At 39.3% G+C, this 19003-nt stretch overlaps 1 protein-coding gene and 1 long non-coding RNA gene across 4 annotated transcripts in view; one reads left to right on the plus strand and one right to left on the minus strand.

The window, feature by feature from the left end:
• Positions 1-18791, minus strand: part of ECHDC1 (ethylmalonyl-CoA decarboxylase 1) — a 78690-nt gene extending 59899 nt beyond the window's left edge. The window contains exon 1 of one of the 3 annotated variants that reach the window (XM_070559377.1): positions 18657-18791. The gene's annotated coding sequence lies outside the window, so the exon portion shown is untranslated. Of the gene's footprint in view, positions 1-7123; positions 7348-18656 lie in introns of those variants that run through there. The other 2 variants (XM_070559375.1, XM_008544622.2) reach the window with 2 other exon arrangements.
• On the plus strand, positions 1786-8469 carry LOC139073652 (uncharacterized). Its single transcript, XR_011522654.1, has 3 exons — positions 1786-4456; positions 5820-5879; positions 6210-8469. It is a non-coding gene; the product is annotated as an uncharacterized lncRNA (long non-coding RNA).
• Positions 18792-19003: the final 212 nt, after the last annotated feature.

The following is a 19003-nucleotide window of genomic DNA, read 5'->3' on the forward strand; positions in this document are numbered from 1 at the left end:
CTGCTCTCTCCCCTCGTCCCCTCTGGTAATCACCAATCTAATCTCTGTATCTAAGTATTTGTTTGTTTTTGTTGTCGTTTTTATCTTCCACTTATGAATGAGATCATATGGTATTTGACTTTCTCCATCTGACTTATTTCACTTAGCTTAATACCATCAAGGTCCATTCATGTTGTTGCAAATGGAAAGATTTCATATGTTTTTTTATAGCTGAGTATTATTCGATTGTGTACATATACTACATCTTCTTTATCCATTCATCCCTTGATGGGAGGAGGTGAGTTCAGAGTCTTCCTATGCCACCATCTTCCCAGCAATCTAATGTTATTGATATCACTGATTTAACTCTGCCATTTTTCTTTATGTTTTCTATGTCTCAGGTCTTTTTCTTCCTTTATTTTTTCTTCACTACTTAGTTTTGCATTAATGGGTATTTTCTAGTGTTACATTTTATTTCCTTTTACAATTTTTTCATTATTTGGGGGTTATTTTCTTAGTGGTTGCTTGAGGGTTTACCACATGCATCTTAACATATCAGGGTCTACTTCATATATATACTAACTTAACTCCAGTAACATATAGAAATGTTACTCCTATATAGTTCTTTTTTCTATGTTTTGGTGCCATTATTGTTATATTACATCTATAAATGTTACAATCCCAATAATACATTGTTATAAGTATTTTTTTTAAAGATTGGCACCTGAGCTAACAACTGTTGCCAATCTCTTTTTTTTGTTTGCTTTTTCTCTCCAAATCCACCCCAGAACATAGTTGTATATTTTAGTTGTGGGTCCTTCTAGTTGTGGCGTGTGGGATACCACCTCAGCATGGCCTGATGAACGGTGCCATGTCCACACCCAGGATCCGAACCAGTGAAACCCTGGGCCACTGAAGTGGAGCGTGTGAACTTAACCACTCGGCCACAGGGCCGACCCCGTATAAGTATTAATTTATATAATTGTATATCTTTTAAAGACGCAGAGAAAAGAAAAGAGAGCAAATGTGTATTAAGAGCGCTTGTTATATTAACTTTTTTATCTATCTTATATGGTTCCCTTAATTTATCCTGTAGATTTGAGTTACCATCTGGTGTGATATCCTTACTCCAGTACAGCTTTGCTCTTACCAATCTCTGTGCTATTATTGGCAAATATGTTACATTTCTATATGTTATAGACCTAACAATATTGTTTTATACAATTGCTTTTTAAATCAGTTAAGAGAAGACGGAATAAATAATGCACATTTAAACGTTTTATCATTACATAATTATCTTTACCAGTGTTCTTTTTCTTCTCTTGTTTTTCATATGGTTTCTAATTACTGTCTGATGTCACTTGCTTTCAGCTTGAAGAAGTTCTCTTAGTGTTTCGTGTTAGTTGGGTTTGCTTACAATGAATTCTTTGTTTTTGTTTATCTGACATTGCCTTTATTTGAACTTCATTGTGCTGTTTTCAAAATTTTCTTTTTAGACAAAATATCTTTAGATTGAAGTGTCTGAACATTTGACTAAGATGTTTCTGGGTGTAGCTCTCTTTGTGTTTTACCTACTTGGAGTTTGCTGAGCCTTTTGGATGTGTAGAATAATGCTTTTCACCAAATATGGGAAATTTTCAGTCATTATGTCTTTGACAAAGGTTTGTGGTTTTGTTTGTTTGTTAGCTTCTGTCTCCCTCCTTTCCTGCTGCTAATCCCATTACAAGTATGTTGGTGAGCTTAAGGATGTCACATGTTTCTCTGAGGCTCTGTTCATTTTTTCTTCATTCTTTTTATCCTCTCTGTTTTTTGGATGTATAATCTCTATTGACCTTTCTTTATATTTACTGATTCTTCCTTCTGCCAGTTCAAATCTATGGTTGAGCCCTGTAGTAGTTTTTTTTCTTTTTTGATTACTCTACTTTCAATTTTAGAATTCTCATTTGTTTCTTATTTATAATTACTTACTCCTTTTTGATAGTCTATCTTTGATGAGACGTTATTATAGCTTTCTTTCATTCATTAAGCATGACTTCCTTTAATTATTTGAAAACATTTTTGATGGCTACTTTGCAGTCTTCGTATGCTATGGTCAACATGTGGGCCCCCTCAAGGAAAGTTTCTATTGACTGCTTTTTTTTTTAACTGTGTATGGATCACACTTTCCTATTTCTTTGCATATCTCGTATTTTTCTTAAACTTTTCATTTTAGATAATATAGCAACTCTGGATATGATTTTCTCCCACCCATTTGTTGCTTCTTATTTCTTTATTTTTTTGGTGAGGAAGATTAGCTGTAAACTAACATCTGTTGCCGATCTTCCTCCTCCCCCCCCCCCCACCAAATCCCCAGTACATAGTTGTATATCCTAGCTGTAGGTCATTCTAGTTCTTCTATAGGTGATACCACCACAGCATGGCTTGATGAATGTTGTGTAGGTCCATGCCCAGGCTGGGAACTGGCAAACCCCAAGCGACCAAAGGGGAAAACATGAACTTAACCACTCGGTCACGGAGCCAACCCCTGTTGCTTCTTATTGTTGTTTGCCGTTTATTTGTTTAGCTGCTGGTGGTACTATTTTAGTTTGAAGCCTCTGATGTTGCTCCTGAGAGGGCACATCCTTGTGCGTGAAAACAGTCACCTAGAATAATAATTTTAGCAGGGCTCTCTTTGACTGTCTCTTTTCCTGATCACAGCCAAATGTTAGACTCCTGTAATTGCTGGCTGATCTATTTTTACAATGCCCTTGGGCATAAATTGCTCTGCAGTTCGACACAATTAAATTTGGGCCTCATTTTATTTTTTTATTTTTATTTTTTGAGGAAGATTAGCCCTGAGCTAACTACTGCCAGTCCTCCTCTTTTTGCTGAGGAAGCCTGGCCCTGAGCTAACATCGTGCCCAGCTTCCTCTATTTTATATGTAAGATGCCTACCACAGCATGGCGTGCCACGCGGTGCCGTGTCCGCACCCAGGATCCGAACCAGAGAACCCTGGGCCGCCGAGAAGCGGAACGTGCGCACTTAACCGCTGCGCCACCGGGCCAGCCCCTGGGCCTCAGTTTAGGGGTAGTTTCTGAAGCCAGTGTATGAGGATTGCTCTGACCTCAGGATTGATTTTCGTAGGAATTTCTTTCCCTGTTTCTCTCTGGCAAGCTTGCTGGCCAACGTGTTGTTGTCACCCTCCCTCCCAATAAACACCTCCCTTGTTTTTAAGAGCACCCTTAGGTTTGACCTTTCCCACACTCTGTTTCAAATAGGGTTAGTCCATTTGAGAGAGCTTCCAAACTCTGTGTTCTAAAGGCCTACTTCTCCCCGAGAAAAGGTCTCTGAACAGTAACTGGGAGTGCTAGATGTATGTAGTAGTCTCTGGTCCTCTTGGCTTGCCTCCCTCATAATGGAACCTTCACCCTACAATGAGCTGGCGTGTGAGAATCCAGGCCCCAGTCTTCTCAGCCTACCACACTTGTGGCAGAACCTCTGGCCTATGGGTAGGGGCTAGGTGAAACAAGGGAGCCTTTGACTACTCATGCCAGAAGCTGGAACTTAGCCTCTGCAAAATGTGGCTGGGTATTTAATAACTGCCAGCAGCCTGTCCCTTGCATAGCTGTTAAGAGGAGAGGGAACCCTGTGTTCTTGGCTGTACCTGCCTGGAGTGAAGTTTCTTTTGTGCTGAGCTGGAGGAATAGAAGGAGGGAGAAGGGTGTGATTCAAATGCCCCAGATTCTCACTGTCCTGATTGAGTTTTAGTAGATTTTCTTGAAAAAATACTTCTTTATTTACTGTATGCTCTTATGCCAATTTCCATGTACATTAAATAGTTGTAATTTTTAAAAGTAACTTTTACCAATTAAGCTTATTTGGCTAAGGAATGGGTCCATGGGGCTCCTCATGCTGCCATTCCGGAAGTAGGAGTGCTGAACCTGGTTAATTTTGAGAGAGCAGCTTTAACTAAGGTGGGAACAGAGTGCAAATAAAAACTCAAACGGTCAAGATGAAGTGCAGGCAAAGGCTAGACACTCCTCCTTTAAATGTTTGGATGAAGGGTAGGGTAGCTATAAAATCATGGATGAGAAGTACAAGGGTGGAGAGACTTTTTTTAAATAAAGGCAATCTTTTTTAATAGTCTGTGCGTTTTAGTCTTGAAACTAGAGAAGAAAAGAACAAGGCTTGACAAAGAGAAAAGACATTTTTCCCCAAGTAAACAAGGATAGAAAAGTTAATTGGGGAGGTCACTGTATATTTTTTGATGAAAGGAAAGGTGTGGCAATGTGTCGTGAGATGAAAAATGGGAAAGAGAAAATAAGTTATGAGGGCTGGCTTTGATCTTCTTGCTAAAGCATTGATTCCCAAAAGTGTGTGTGAAGGAATTACACGTTAGAATTTCTCAGCTTCTTTTTTTGCCTCCCCTAGAAACAGACCTTACTTAACCCAAGGGTTCACGTGCAAGCGATTTATTGGAAGTTGCTAGGAACACAGGTGAGGTGATATAGAGACATGACAGAAGTGTCATTAGGCATGCTACCACGGTGGGAACTGGAGCCTGGTCCCTGGGGAAGCTGTGGAAAACAGTGCAAAACACATGTACAAGACTTTTCCCATCCAGGGAATTGAGTATATATATTCCCACACCTGTGAGTCATTGGTCAGTGTCCTAGGGGATGTTAGTTTCCTGGTACCTCTGGCCTGCTGTGATTTCTAACAAAAAGAGTTCTAGCAGCTCTGACAAAGATGCAAAAATTTGGTGTCAGAAGCCATGCTGGTGTGCTTGGAAATTACGGTTATGGACAAGGCATCCACAGTGCCTGCTACACAAAAGAGTTTTTCAGACAAATCAGCTTGTGCTCTTCTCTTCCCTTTACCCACTACCCTGAATTCTGATTCCCCCTGCAGAAGGCAGTATTGAGAAGAGTGCATGTAGACATGTCTTCCTCATAAAGTGATTAGTAGCCTCAATTTATTGCTTGAAGACCATAGAAGTTAAATGAGAAAAAGTTCCCCTGGGACTGAACAAGGTCATGGTGGGATGGGGAGAACATGGGGGAGAGAAAAACACGTTTTAAGGTCTCTTTGGGGAATTGATTGTGAGTCCACAAGAAATGAATTAAAAGATTCCTGGAATTGAGGTGAAAATTGCAAGAATTCATATGATCTAGTCAGCACTATCTTTGACATACAGTAACATTAGGTGTTCTGAGGAAGAGAAGGGAAGATTGTGACTGTGGCAGTTATCAAGGTTTATGATTTTATAAGTCGGGGGAAGGCTAAAGAGTCTAAGGACTCAGAAGTGCTAGAAAGAAGGGCAGAACTGGAATGTGTGAGTGTAGACTTAGGCTAAATAGAGAAGTAAGAGAAGCCAAGAGGGACCTTAATGGACTAAAAGAATACAGAAGAAAGGAAAGCAGAGGTCATATGATAACAAAGAGTGAGGGCAACAAATATGGGAGGAAACAGCAGGAAGAAAAAATTAGAGATGGAGCCTTGAAATTTAATCTTCAAAGCAGAGCAATTCAGAACTATCAGAGTGTGATTGATAAGAAGTAGAGATAAAAGGTTTTGGAAATATGGAGCTGGAGAAATTATGAGACCAGGCTTTCTGATGAGTCATTTATATATACAATGTCAGGGGATTAAAGGAGAAAAAGTTCTCAGTCTAGTATTAAAGTTATAAAAGGAGATTTTTTGTAACAGGGAGCTATTGCAATAAAGATTTGGAAAAGATGGCATAATTTTAAAAATTTTGCCTCAAAATTATGTATCAAATTATTTTGGTATTTGATGTAGAGATGTAATCTGTCTTATTTAATATTACCCATAACGTTAGTCTTTTTGATTCACACAGAAGAAACTCAATCAAGAACAAAGATTTGCTTACTGGAATAACAACTTTTTGAATTTTATGGTAAGCTCTTATTTAATAGAATTAGACTCTCACCTGAGGAATTCAGCTGAAAGTTGATCAGTGAGCATTCTCTTTCCCTAAAGCATTTGGTCCAATATGGAAACAATAGGTTCAATCTTTCATCTATGAAAGATAGGTTTTCATCTATGAAAGATAGGTTTCAATCTATGAAAGATAGATTTCATTCTTTCATCTATGAAAGCATGTTGGGAAGCAATTTTGACCTGTAACTATCAAACATCTTCATTATTTCAGAATTACCCGTTAAGCAATCAATTACTAAAGTGGAACCTGTATTTCAACATAATTTTAGGAACTTTTGTACCCTAGGAGGCCCTGTCTTCATCACTGGGGATCCAGTAGGAAACAAGACAGGCGCCACTACAGTCCAGGAGGAGGAGGAGATGACAAACATTGAATAAACAGTCACAAATGTGATTACTGTTGAGAAAGAAGAAATAGAGAGGGTTTTTTCCTACATAGCATTTTCTTTTATTCAAATTGGCAGTGAATAGATGAACACGAGATTGGGATGACAAACAAATAATTTTCCTTTTAACACTTACCTGAATTCCAAATGAATAAACTACACACAAAGTTTTACTTAATGACTTATAAACATAATGAAAGTAAGTGTTTATTGAGCATCTACTTTGCATCCAAGTGGTTAACGTACATTCACTGTAACTGGTGGCAGTACCCAAGTGGGCAGTTGCTGTTTTCCGTGCAAACACGAGTTTAAGCCCTCACTCCCTGACGCCCAACCAGCTTGCCACCCCGTCGTCTCTGCTATATAGAAATCCTTGTAGCCCAACTCAAGGTGGTACTTTTAACTTCATTTTGTAGATGAGGAGGCCGAGGTCAGGTTGATTAAATAAATTGCCAAAGGTCTCACTGCTTATAAACACAAAAGATATAACTTGAACTCAAATCTTGTGGGTTTTTTCTTTATAGTGCTTCAATAATGGTTACGGTTCTCCTTTGTGTCTATACTGAACACTCAGCTATAAAAAAAAATCCCCCCTCCATTTGGCTCCATATACCATTTTTAGGGCTTCCTCCACCTCATTCTTTTCCTTTACTCAGATTTATGTCTGAATAAAAAGAATGAGGAGTTCCTTGAGACCACCAGCAAACATTTCTGACTGCCTGTCTACATAGCCGGGCTGATGCAGGGGTAGGGAGAGAGTGGAGGGTTCAAAGCTGATATTCCCAACCTTAGGTTAGATATTCCTAATTCCTACCTTGGATTTCCTGTGCAGTTGTTAGGCCAGTTTGTCCTCAAATCCCCTTCTTGGTCTCCTCTATTTTACAGAAGGATGAACTCTTGTTTCCAGTTGTTTGACTGCCCACAGGATTGCTAGAGAGAAACTGAAGGGTGGGGTGAAAGCAGAAGCCACAGCTTTTATCCACCTCATTGCCAGTAGTGGCATGGTTAGTGGCAGTTGTGTTTCCTAATGTGGCTGCTGCTCCTGCCAGATGACCCTTGCTCTTGTACTCTGATAATCCTGCCTCTGCCTATTGTTTTTTTTTTTTAAAGATTTGCATCTGAGCTAACAACTGTTGCCAATCTTTTTTTTTCTTCTTCACCCTAAAGCCCCTCAGTACATGGTTGTATATTCTAGTTGTACGTCCTTCTGGTTGTGCTGTGTGAGATGCCATCTCAGCATGGCCTGATGAGTGATGCCATGTCCATGCCCAGGATCCAAACCAGTGAAACCTTGGGCTGCTGAAGCAGAGCGTGGGAACTTAACCACTTGGCCCTGGGCCAACCCTGCCTCTGCCTTTTGTCCCTTCCAACTGACATGGAGGAGATAATGGTTTCCTTTTGTTGCTTGCTTCTCAATGGCCTCACTATCCTCTGTTGGGTTTCTCAGTTTTTCATCACCCATGTAACCATTCCCCAGTAATAAAGTCCTCTGTTTTGAACTCTCAGGAGGTTTTTGTTTTCCTGATTAGATTTTGACATACACCCCAAATACTTTATACTTAATCATAAAGCTCAGTGCACTTGTGAATATATATTTAATAAATGTCTTCTTAGGCAAACTCTCAGTTTCATGAGGGCAGAGACCATGCTATCTCCTTCACTTCCATATTGCACAGTGAAGGCCAGATGCGAGGTGCTTGATAATTATTTGTTGAATGAATGAATGGATGGATAAGATGTGCACTAAAGTTTTTCTCTCTTCAAGCCATGTCAGTCACCTCTTCACTTCTTATTGGTGCCCTGGAATAGTGAGGCACAATAACAACAGACAAAGCAAAGCCGTTCTTGTTCTGTACTTGCCAACACATCCTCACGTCATTCAAGCACTAAGTCACTTACACACAGAAAAGCAAGTAACATCTGCCAAAATAATTAAAATAAAAATGGACTATTTGAATATACCAAGGAAAAAGAGAAAAACTTCATGATACTATCTTGAGAAGCCAACAATGGGGACGTTAAACCTGACGTGGCTTTGTAGAACCAGAGGAAAGCCAAGTGAACACTGAACTAGTCTTATTTTAACGCGGAACTTGTTCTTTCCTGTCATTTCTTTCTGTCAAATGATTTGAATTTGAATAAATCATATCAACACCTCCAGCATTTTGAAATGCATTACTATTTATTGAGTTCAGTGGGAAAGGGGATAATAAATTTTGAGGTTTCAGAAATCCTAAAAGATGTATTAATTTGTGAGAGTGCAAAGTTGTGTGTGCTTTCTCCAGAAGTCACAATTTGGGCAGCCCTGCAGATTTTTCAGATCCATTTTCATCACAGTAGAGCTTGCTGTGTATCTTCCTGACATTTTGGAAGGCCTATCCTCCTTTCTTTTCCTCCATTAAGAGCACAGCAGGAGGGCACCACAGCTGGGGGATTGGAAGGAATTTCAGTTCAGTCTTTTGCTTACTGTGATTATGAGAAAGTAACTCAGTTCTTGTGAAATGAAGATGAAGAAGTACTCAAAGTGGGCAAAAATCACTTAGCATCAAAAAACAATGAGCTGACGATGGTCTCTTTGTTTAAAGAAATTGCACAATATTAAGTGTTCCTCTGGATGGAATCCAAATTCTCTTACATCAGTAACATCTGAAATGCTACTCTGGGTGTTCTTATAACTAATTTAGGATAAGAGACAGAGAACTTCCAGCTGTTATTTTGATTTAAAATATCCACAGAAAATTAAAGTAGGTGAGCTACCTACAACCAAGAGAATAACATCTCCCTGGTATATAGCTACAGTAGTTCCCTTTGGATCAGGAGGGATGAGGAAATTGAAGTGCTGTAAAAAAATAAATTCTTTAATACAACATTTTGTTGTTTAAGTTGCCATTATTTTCTTTTTTTGCTGGGCAAATTTTGCCTTGAGCTAACATCTGTTGCCAATCTTCTTCTCTCTTTTTTTTTCCTCCCCAAAGCCCCAGTACATAATTGTGTATTCTAGTTGTAAGTCCTTCTAGTTCTTCTATGTGAGCCACCACCACAGCATGCTATTGACAGATGAGTGGTGTGGTTCTGTGCCCAGAAACCAAACCTGGGCTGCTGAAGCAGAGCACACCAAACTTTAACCACTAGGCAATCAGGGCTACCTCTCAGGTTGCCATTTTTAAAGAGTGTCCATTTTGTATATATCATGATATGGCTCAACCAGATAAACATGAACAGATTTAAAGTAAGTTTCAAAGTAATATAGTAACTGCTGGCTCTGCTTTAACTTCCAAAGCAATCAAACAACTTTTAAACATCCAGAGAGTAGTAGATGACAGCTATTCAAGTTCTTTTTAGCTAGCATATATATTACACAGAGGAGAGGTTTAAAAGATGAGTGTCAAAAAAATAAATAAAAAAATAAAAGATGAGTATCTTACAGATAAAGGCACGGTAGAGAAGTTATAGGATAAGTTCTCACCGTTGGGTTTATTAAGCAAAATGGCGGCACAATTAAAGATGTTGGTACATTTGTGATCCTTTGTCCTGTAAGACTTCCTCACAGGGTGGTTGTGAGGATCAAGGGGAAAAAATGTATGTAAAAGTGCCTTGTGGACTGGAAGCTTCTTTCTGGGTGTTATGAATGATCAACTCGAGCCCTGAGAGGTGAGGGAAAGCCAGGGCACACACTGTCCTCTGGCACAGGTGCCCCTTGCTTTCCAGGATTTGGAGTTGTTTGAACAGTTTGACCTCTGTGTATCTGAATCTGAGTGAATGCAGCATATATTTCAGTTACTTGGGCACTGAAGAGGTCTGGAAGGAAAGTGGGAAAGTTGTGTGACACATTTGTGAGTGAACAGTGGTAGTGGCACGGAGTGGAAAAGAGAGAGGAGAAGCACGATTTTATTTTTATTTATTTATTTGGTGAGGAAGATTAGCCTTGAGCTAACATCTGTGCCAATCTTCCTCTATTTGGCATATGGGATGCTGCCACCACATGGCCTGACAAGCAGTGTGTTTTTCCATGCCCAGGATCTGAAGAACCCCGGGCCACCAAAGCGGAGTGAACCCAAACACTACGCCACTGGACAGCCCCCACGATTTTATTTTTAAATGGTGACATATTCCTCCCCTGACCACTGGGCAGTGGGCTGTTCCCTCCTCTGAGTTCATGCAGCATTTCATCCATTCCTTTTTTCAAGTACATGTGGTATTCTAATGCCTTTTACCCCATCACATCTGAGCATCTTGAGGACTCAAGAAATATTTGTCACCTGACAAAAAAGCTGAATTTCAAAATTCAGTAGTTTCAGAACTAACCAACTATGATACCCAGGGCCAAAATTAATAGCAGGATATAATGGACATTTAATCGGATCAAAAACTCTGAATAAACAGTTTTTTTCTTTAAGAAAGGCACTGTGTTAGATACAAACAACATGATTCACAAAGTACAGTCCTTGGCCTTGAGGAACTACAAATGAGGTAAAGGAAGTAGATTTATAATGACAAATTATACCAAGGTAGGAAATCATGGAAAACTTAAAATTGGGGGTGTATGCAAACAGTACTAGTAGTATTTTACTTGGCTGAACAGTGGAAGGAAAGGCATTTCAAATAGGGAACAGCATGTGCAAAGCTATGGAAGTATGCAGTAGTATGGTTCATGCAGAGAACTGGAAATGTGGCTCTCTAGCTGAAGTGGGGAGAATAGGACATGTCAATGCCTACTAACTTGCCTGCGTTTCTCTATTGTTCTTGATTACAATTGTTGAGGATTGTAGAATGTGGCAGATTGATTTATTGACCCTATTCTTCATCTCTCTCTGTACCCACCCCTTATCCATGTAACTGGACATTTCCTTTCTCTAAAGCAGAGTGTCTTTCTCAGGCTCTTTACTTGGGCCTAATGGGATGTGAGTAGATGTAAGGCAGACAGAATCTCGAAATGCACTTTAAAAAGAGGGTTTGCCCTCTTACATCTCTACATTGCTGTTCTTATTATCGGAGGAGCTTCCCTTGGGTAGCTGCTGCCTATTTTGTGTGGACTCCAGCACGAACACACACAGAGCAGAGCTACACCATCTGATCAATGGATCCAGGCGCAAAATATATGCTCATTGCCGCATGCCACTAAGATTTTGTGGTTCTCTTTGTGAAGAGTTGTTGCAACGGTTAGCTGACACATGGGAGCAATACATAATCCCTCTTTTTGCTGCCTAATTTCAGAATCACCTGAGAGAGAGAGAGAGAGAGAGAAAGAGAGAGGAAACAGGCAGCTGGAGAGTAAACACCATCTTTACCCTTTAGGTGTATTTGAACGCTGGCTTTGTAATACCTGCCAGGGAATCCCTCCTGATCCAGCTCTAGCAGATTTGGCACACAGAGCCTGAGCCTTTTCCCTTGAATATGCCAGGAGGAGGAGAGCAGAATGGCTGTACAGGCCAGCAGGTCCCAAAGGCAGAGAGATGGGAAGGGGTGAGATAGGCATATCTGGTTCCCACTTTCAGGTTTACCTATAAGATAATTTCCGTCTCTAAACCTGACTAATTCATGCCTACTTTTCAGGGTTCAATGAGGGTTAAATTAAAATGTCAATGAAGCATCAACACAGTGCCTGATATAGACTATGCTCCACAAACATCTTTGCCCTTATTCTTTCTCTACCCTCATCTGCTGTTTTGTGTTTTTGTTATCTATTATTCTTTCCTTCTCTCCTCTTCCTCTTGATTTTCTTCCCATCTCTCCAACTTTCTAATTAACTCTAAACTAAATATATTATATCCTATGTTGTATTTTACCAACTTTATGCTCTTTTTCTTAATTTACAAATCCAATTCATGAAATATTTGTTTCCTTCTATAAACATAAATCAAACTAAATTAAATTCTTTTAAAAAATCAGTTTGGGTATTCAATTGATTTTCTCTTTTTGGGTCATTGGCTCTCAACAGTAAAACTTTTCAGGCCCTCAGTATGTGACTGTCAAATTTCTCATCAGTTTTCTATTTCCACTTGTGATTTTCTGTAGAGAACTTATTCTAAATTAATACATGTTTGAGCTTATTGTACTCTTGATTTCAAACCTTTTGTGATAGTTCTATGTCAAAACATTATGTAGGTCACTGAACAACGCTGTTGTATCTCCATTTTCATTGCTTATCTCTTTTTTTTTGGCGGATTTAAAAAATCAATGTTGAGGGATTGACATGAGGAAGTATACAGGGTCAGGTGAAATAGTTTCTCAGGATGAAAGGAAGAAAGAAAGGAAGGTGGGGAGGGACAGAGGAAGAAAGGAAAAGGAAGAAATTCAAGAGCTGTCACTTGGCAGGGTGACATAAGCATGAAAAGGAGTGAATAAAAACTATCTGTTATGAGAAAACAAAGGAACAACCAGTCCCACTGGCCATAGAGCCTTGTGGAAACAGGAGCAGCCTACAATGTGATGGCGTGGGAGCACAGCGTTTGAGTCCACTGACTAGATAGAAAGTCTATGTAAAGACAATAGATATCTGAATGCATATACACTTGTCATTTTCAGCTTTTGGACATGAAAGACAATGATGTGAGGAAAAACTTAAGTAACTTAAAAACTTTATATACCAAAATAGTTGAAGAAGATAAAATAATAGTCACAATTGAACAGTATGGAAATTTCAGCCTAAAATCAACAAATACTTTGGGTGCTCTTTCTTAGGGTAAAATATTTCCTAAGATTTGGGGAGAATATATGTTTGTTCTATAGCTCACTTTTTGGAGCATTTCATGGACCTTGCTCTTTTGTTTTCTTTTGCACGCACTCCACTATGGAAGGCCTGCAGCACCCCAAGCCTAGAAAAGGGGAAGGCAGAACCATTCATCCCTCCACAGCAATAACATTTGCTTCTTTTAAGGACGTGCTTCTCTGATCTTCCCATATTTAGTAAAGCAGGGAAGAACAGAGTGAGATGCATTAATAACACTGGCAGGTTTACGTAGCAACGGCTGAAGGTGAAAAAGGAAGAAACATTTGGATATACTGTGCGTTTTAGCCGCATCAGATAAACTTTGTATCTGAAATATTTAGAAAGTTTTTTGGAAACACACTCCCGACAGTAGCGAATATTAATTTCTTGTGACTTGATCTGTCTCTAGGCTGGGGGGCAGGCTTGGGTTTATTCTGGCATCCTCAGCTGGCTGAGGATTTTGAGGTAAACATTTTCCTTGCCCCTTCTCTTGAGCACGGTAGAGGGAGGTAGGTGCGCTCTGCTTTATTTCAGTGAAGTACAAGCCCTCTATTTCCTCTTGTTGGAGTAGGAGCTTTGTTGCAGAGTATGCAGGAGGAGTTCAGAAGCAAATTCAAATGAGTTTATCCCACGGTCCAGAGCCAACTCACTCAGCAATATCACTGTAGTGCATAGCTGATGAATTTTACATTTTTTTTTCTTTATTTCCCAAACCCCACCCCCACCGTACACAGTTGTATATCTTAGTTGCACGTCCTTCTAGTTGTGGGATGTGGGACGCCGCCTCAACGTGGCCTGACGAGCAGTGCCATGTCCGCGCCCAGGATCCGAACCCTGGGCCGCCGCAGCAGAGCGCACGGACTTAACCACTCGGCTACGGAGCCGGCCCCGAATTTTACATTTTTATCCACCCTTTCAGTTGTTCTTGGTAAGAGAACCAGTCTACAATAAAGTACTCTGCTGGGGCCCAGCCGGTGGTGCAGCAGTTAAGTGCACACGTTCCACTTTGGCAGCCCAGGGTTCGCCGGCCCAGATCCCAGGTGCGGACATGGCACCGCTTGTCAAGCCATGCTGTGGTAGGCGTCCCACATATAAAGTAGAGGAAGATGGGCATGGATGTCAGCTCACGGCCAGTCTTCCTCAGCAAAAAGAGGAAGATTGGTGGCAGATGTTAGCTCAGGGCTAATCTTCCTTAAAAAATAAATAAATTAAATAAATAAATAAATAAATAAATAAAATAAAGTACTGTGCTAATACCAGAAGTGGGAACACCATATAGATATTTATTAACATGTAGAAGAAATATCTTTTTATTTTATTCTTTCAGCAGGAACGGATATTGAATTTTGTTTTGGCTTCTAATGAGACAATTATACATTTTTAGCTGTGATTTACTGATTGAATTAATTATATGAATACATTTTCTAATGTAAAACCATTCTAGTATTTCTTCATTACAGCCTCTTAAACTAAGTTTGTTACTTTTAGCATATAACTGAATTCATTTTGCCTAATTTTTATTTAGGAGTTTAAGAATTATGTTTATAAGAAAATCACTGCTTTAATTTTTAAGTGCAGGTTTGATTTCTCCTTGCATGAAAATGTTATGAAACTTCTGAGTCTTAAATTAAGTGATTGATTTTTTTGCTCACATTTTTATTGTTATATTGATTTTATTGCATTTGTATTCAGAGAAGGTGTCCTATGCCATTTATGTCTTTTGTAATTTGAGACTTTCTTTGTGGCACAGTAAATAATTTTTGTAAATTTTCTATGGTTATTAGGAAATAAGTTGTGTTGCTTGTAGGGCACAAGTTTGGAAAAAATTAATAAATCTTAATTATATTATCAGATTATCTACATTATAATTTCTGCCTACTTTATTAAGGACTGAAAAGTATGTTTATATTTTCTGTTACTCCTGCGTTTTGGGAGATTTTTCCTTTTAATTAAAATAGTTTTGATATCATATGTTTTGACATAATATTTTTTAGTACATATGGCTTCCGAACTGATAAACACACGTACACAGCACAGACACATATACACACTGTTAATTGTGAATTTTATCCATATAAAATGACTGTCTTGATCCCATTAAATGCCATTTCCTTGAATTTCTTTCTCCTTGCTAGTTGTAATATCACTTCTGTTTCAAAAATTTATATTCATCTATTATATTGTTTATGAAAAACACAGCTGTTGGGTGTTTATAAATTTTTTTTTTTTTTTAAAGATTTTATTTTTTCCTTTTTCTCCCCAAAGACCCCCGGTACATAGTTGTGTATTCTTCGTTGTGGGTTCTTCTAGTTGTGGCATGTGGGACGCTGCCTCAGCATGGTCTGACGAGCAGTGCCATGTCCGCACCCAGGATTCGAACCAACGAAACACTGGGCCGCCTGCAGCGGAGCGCGCGAACTTAACCACTCGGCCACGGGGCCAGCCCCGGGTGTTTATAAATTTAAAGTGATAGTATATTTTTTGATGGGGAGAGTCTTAATGTATCAGCATTTATTGTTATTCCTGAGGTATTTGATTTAATTAGATTATCTTGTTTTATGCTTTCTTTCTTTCTTTTTTTTTTTTTTTTTGAGGAAGATTAGCCCTAAGCTAACTGCTGCCAATCCTCCTCTTTTTGCTGAGGAAGACTGGCCCTGAGCTAACATCCATGCCCATCTTCCTCTACTTTATGCGTGGGACGCCTACCACTGCATGGCTTTTGCCAAGCCGTGCCATGTCCGGACCCGGAATCTGAACTGGCGAACCCTGGGCCACCGAAGAGGAACGTGTGAGCGGAATGTGTGCACTTAACCGCTGTGCCACTGGGCCAGCTATGCTTTCCTTTCAGGCTTATTTTCTTTGCTTTCATTTTTTCTTTTACTTTGTATTCATTCCTTCTATATTTTTTGCACAGAATATATTTCCTAAAAATATCCATGCTTTCATATGGCTTTATTAATATTGCTATGAAAGAATCAAAACTCCATGTAATTGAGTCACTCTTTTGCCATAATCATGCACACATTAAGGATTCAAAATTTGAAAATAACGTCATTCACAAATGAGTAGATGAATCCTTAAATCACCACGTCAACCTATTACCTGGCACTTTAGGCTGAGTATTCTACCAGTATCTCATTTCTATGACACTGAGGCAAATGAAAGCTGATTACAATGGTCCCAGTTCTACTATCTCAAAACATCACGCCATATTTCAGCAACCAAAATTTATTATAATTAGGGAATATTTAAATATATTTGAATACTATTTAACTATAGTATAAATATTTACATTTAAATATATTTTAACATTATGTATATTCTTAAGTGTAATAATAGTATTGGAACTGTTTTAAAAAGAGTTTCCTATTTCTTAAAGATACACGCTGAAATATTTATATATGAAATTATCCATATGGGATTTATTTTGAAATATTATAGGAGAGACAAGTGATTGAAGGTTTGGGGTGCTATGAAACAGCAGTGGGAGAATCCAACTTTGCTTTATATCCGGTTGTCTTATGCTTCTAGGTAACTTTTATTCCAAGATGTTAAAGCAATGTTATCTGAGAATATATTTGGTTATATTCCAGTGAGCCTGGAAATAACTATAGGAGACCAGATATTATATTCCAGAAGAGAAATATTTTGCACCAACTATGTATAACACATTTTCTCCTGCTCTTTCTATCATAATCAGATTTTTAAGATTTAATGGAAAGAATTCTTTCTACTTTTACTATCCCTTTTGAATCCTTAACACCGATCTATTTCCCCAGTAGTCTCTGAAACAATCACTTCTCCCTTAAGAGGAAATACAACACAGAATCTTATAATATATTATGTTGTCCCTGGTTTAGTAGAAAGAATTCCCTTGTTAGGGAAACAGGTGGTCTCAATCTAGGTAAGTGGCAGCCAAGCAGCAGTTTCTCCTTCTATATAATACCAAGAATGGCTTATATCAGTTTTTCCTTTAAAAATGAATCATTTTCTGTTCCAAGTTAGTTCTTATGTATTTAATTGTGTGTGTGTGTGTAGGTATGTAAATATACACATATAATCCAAATAGAGCTTCATTTCACTTCCTCCCTCCCTCAGGCCTTGAAGCTCAGCCAAGGAACCTAGGACCTTTTGAACAAGCTCTGATATGGATCCTTTGTAGCTCTAACTTCCTTTGATTCAATAGGAATTAAAATATCTTTTATTCAATTTATAATGCTCATTCCTACACTTTGAAAACTAGAACACTGTCAAGTAAGATGATGACGTATTGAAGAAATTTGGAATCCAAACTAAGTGTCTCTTTATGATGAATTAAGTAAACCAAGGGAGACTCTAAACACTTAGACAATTATAGGAGGATCTTTATTAAAAGATAAGAAGTTCCAAGTGATAATTTTAGATTACTTTAAAATTACAACAAGAGGAAGCCTGGTGGCATAGTGGTTAAGTTTGCGTGATCCACTTCGGCACCCAGGGTTTGCAGATTCGGATCCTGGGCATGGACCTACACATGGCCTATCAAGTCATGCTGTGGCAGCCATCACACATATAAAAAATAGAGGAAGATGGGCACAGATGTTAGCTCGGGGCTAATCTTCCTCAAAAAACAAAAACAAAAAAAATATAAAAAGTCTCTGCTTACCTCCCCTTAGATTTAAACCAAATTGAGGATGATGATGTTAAATTGGGTTTGTTAGCAAATTGAATTGATGACTATATTGCCTTAAGTGGAGGAGAAAAAAGAAAAAAAAACCTAAACAAATAAGAAGTGGTGAGATTTCCTGGCAGCAGTAGCCTGGAGTTTATACTGTTTCCTTTTGGTTAATTATGAACGGACCCTTCAAACTGCTGCTGAACTGAGAGTGCTGTATTCGCAAGATTCAGGATATTGGTTGGTGCTTGTGTTGCACCTTGTATCAGTTAAGATTCTTGTTCTATGGGGCAGGCCTGTTGGCGCAGCGGTTAAGTTCACACGTTCTGTTTCAGTGGTCCGGGGTTCGCCGGTTTGAGTCCCAGGTGCAGACCCACAGGCTGCTTGTCAAGCCATGCTGTGGCAGGCGTCCCACATATAAAGTGGAGGAAGATGGGCACTGACGTTAGCTCAGGGCCAGTCTTCCTCAGCAAAAAGAGGAGGATTGGCAGCGGATGTTAGCTCAGGGCTAATCTTCCTCAAAATAAATTAAAAAAAAAAAAAGAAGATTCTCGTTCTCCAAAGTCATAGTTGGTATTTGCGCTTGCACCACCACCATATTGGGGTTCCTACTCATCTACATGCTTGCCAACACTTTATCAAATTCTAACTTTAATCTCAGAGGTGTGAGAAGTTTAAGCATCTTTGGCATATTTACAGCCCATTGGTCCCCTTTCTACGAACTATCTGTTCCCGTTCTTTTCTTATTTCCGAATTTTTTCTTTTAGTGATTTATAGGAAAACAATTTATATTTTGGGTATTAAGCATTTATCAGTCACATATCGTCAGGAGCTCAGCTGAGCTGGGAGAGAGAGTGAGCAGAGCTAGCAGATGTCAGAGCAGCCGATTAAAACCAAGCCAGGAATGAAAGAGTCAGACCTTTACTGACTTACTGCCGTGGCATAAGCAAGAGGCTAAAACCGGAGAAAGTGCCGACCCCTCACCTCCTTTCCATTTTTTCCCGTGGAGAGGTGCACCGGTTGAGAGTCGGGTAGATTGGCGTAGACGTGGGCATCGTCCTATTGTGCAGAGAACCCTGAGCAAAAGGCTCCGGCAGTTTTATGAGCCTTGGGGTGGGGAGAAGGCCAGGGCGAAGGGCTGGGAGAGGAAAAGTACAGGCTACCGAGTGAGAGAGAAGAGAAGCGTCTTCAAGGTTTCCCCTCTTGTCCCTATAAGGACGCCTCACCAGAGGTGCTTGAGGAAGACCTCCGCCCAGCGCCTCAGATGAAGAGACCTAGGAATGAAGGCAAATATGGAAAAGCACCAGCGCCAGGGGGGGCCTGAGTCCTAG

This window comes from Equus przewalskii, chromosome 9 (genome assembly GCF_037783145.1).
Source record: "Equus przewalskii isolate Varuska chromosome 9, EquPr2, whole genome shotgun sequence".
Taxonomy (NCBI): Eukaryota; Metazoa; Chordata; class Mammalia; order Perissodactyla; family Equidae; genus Equus; species Equus przewalskii.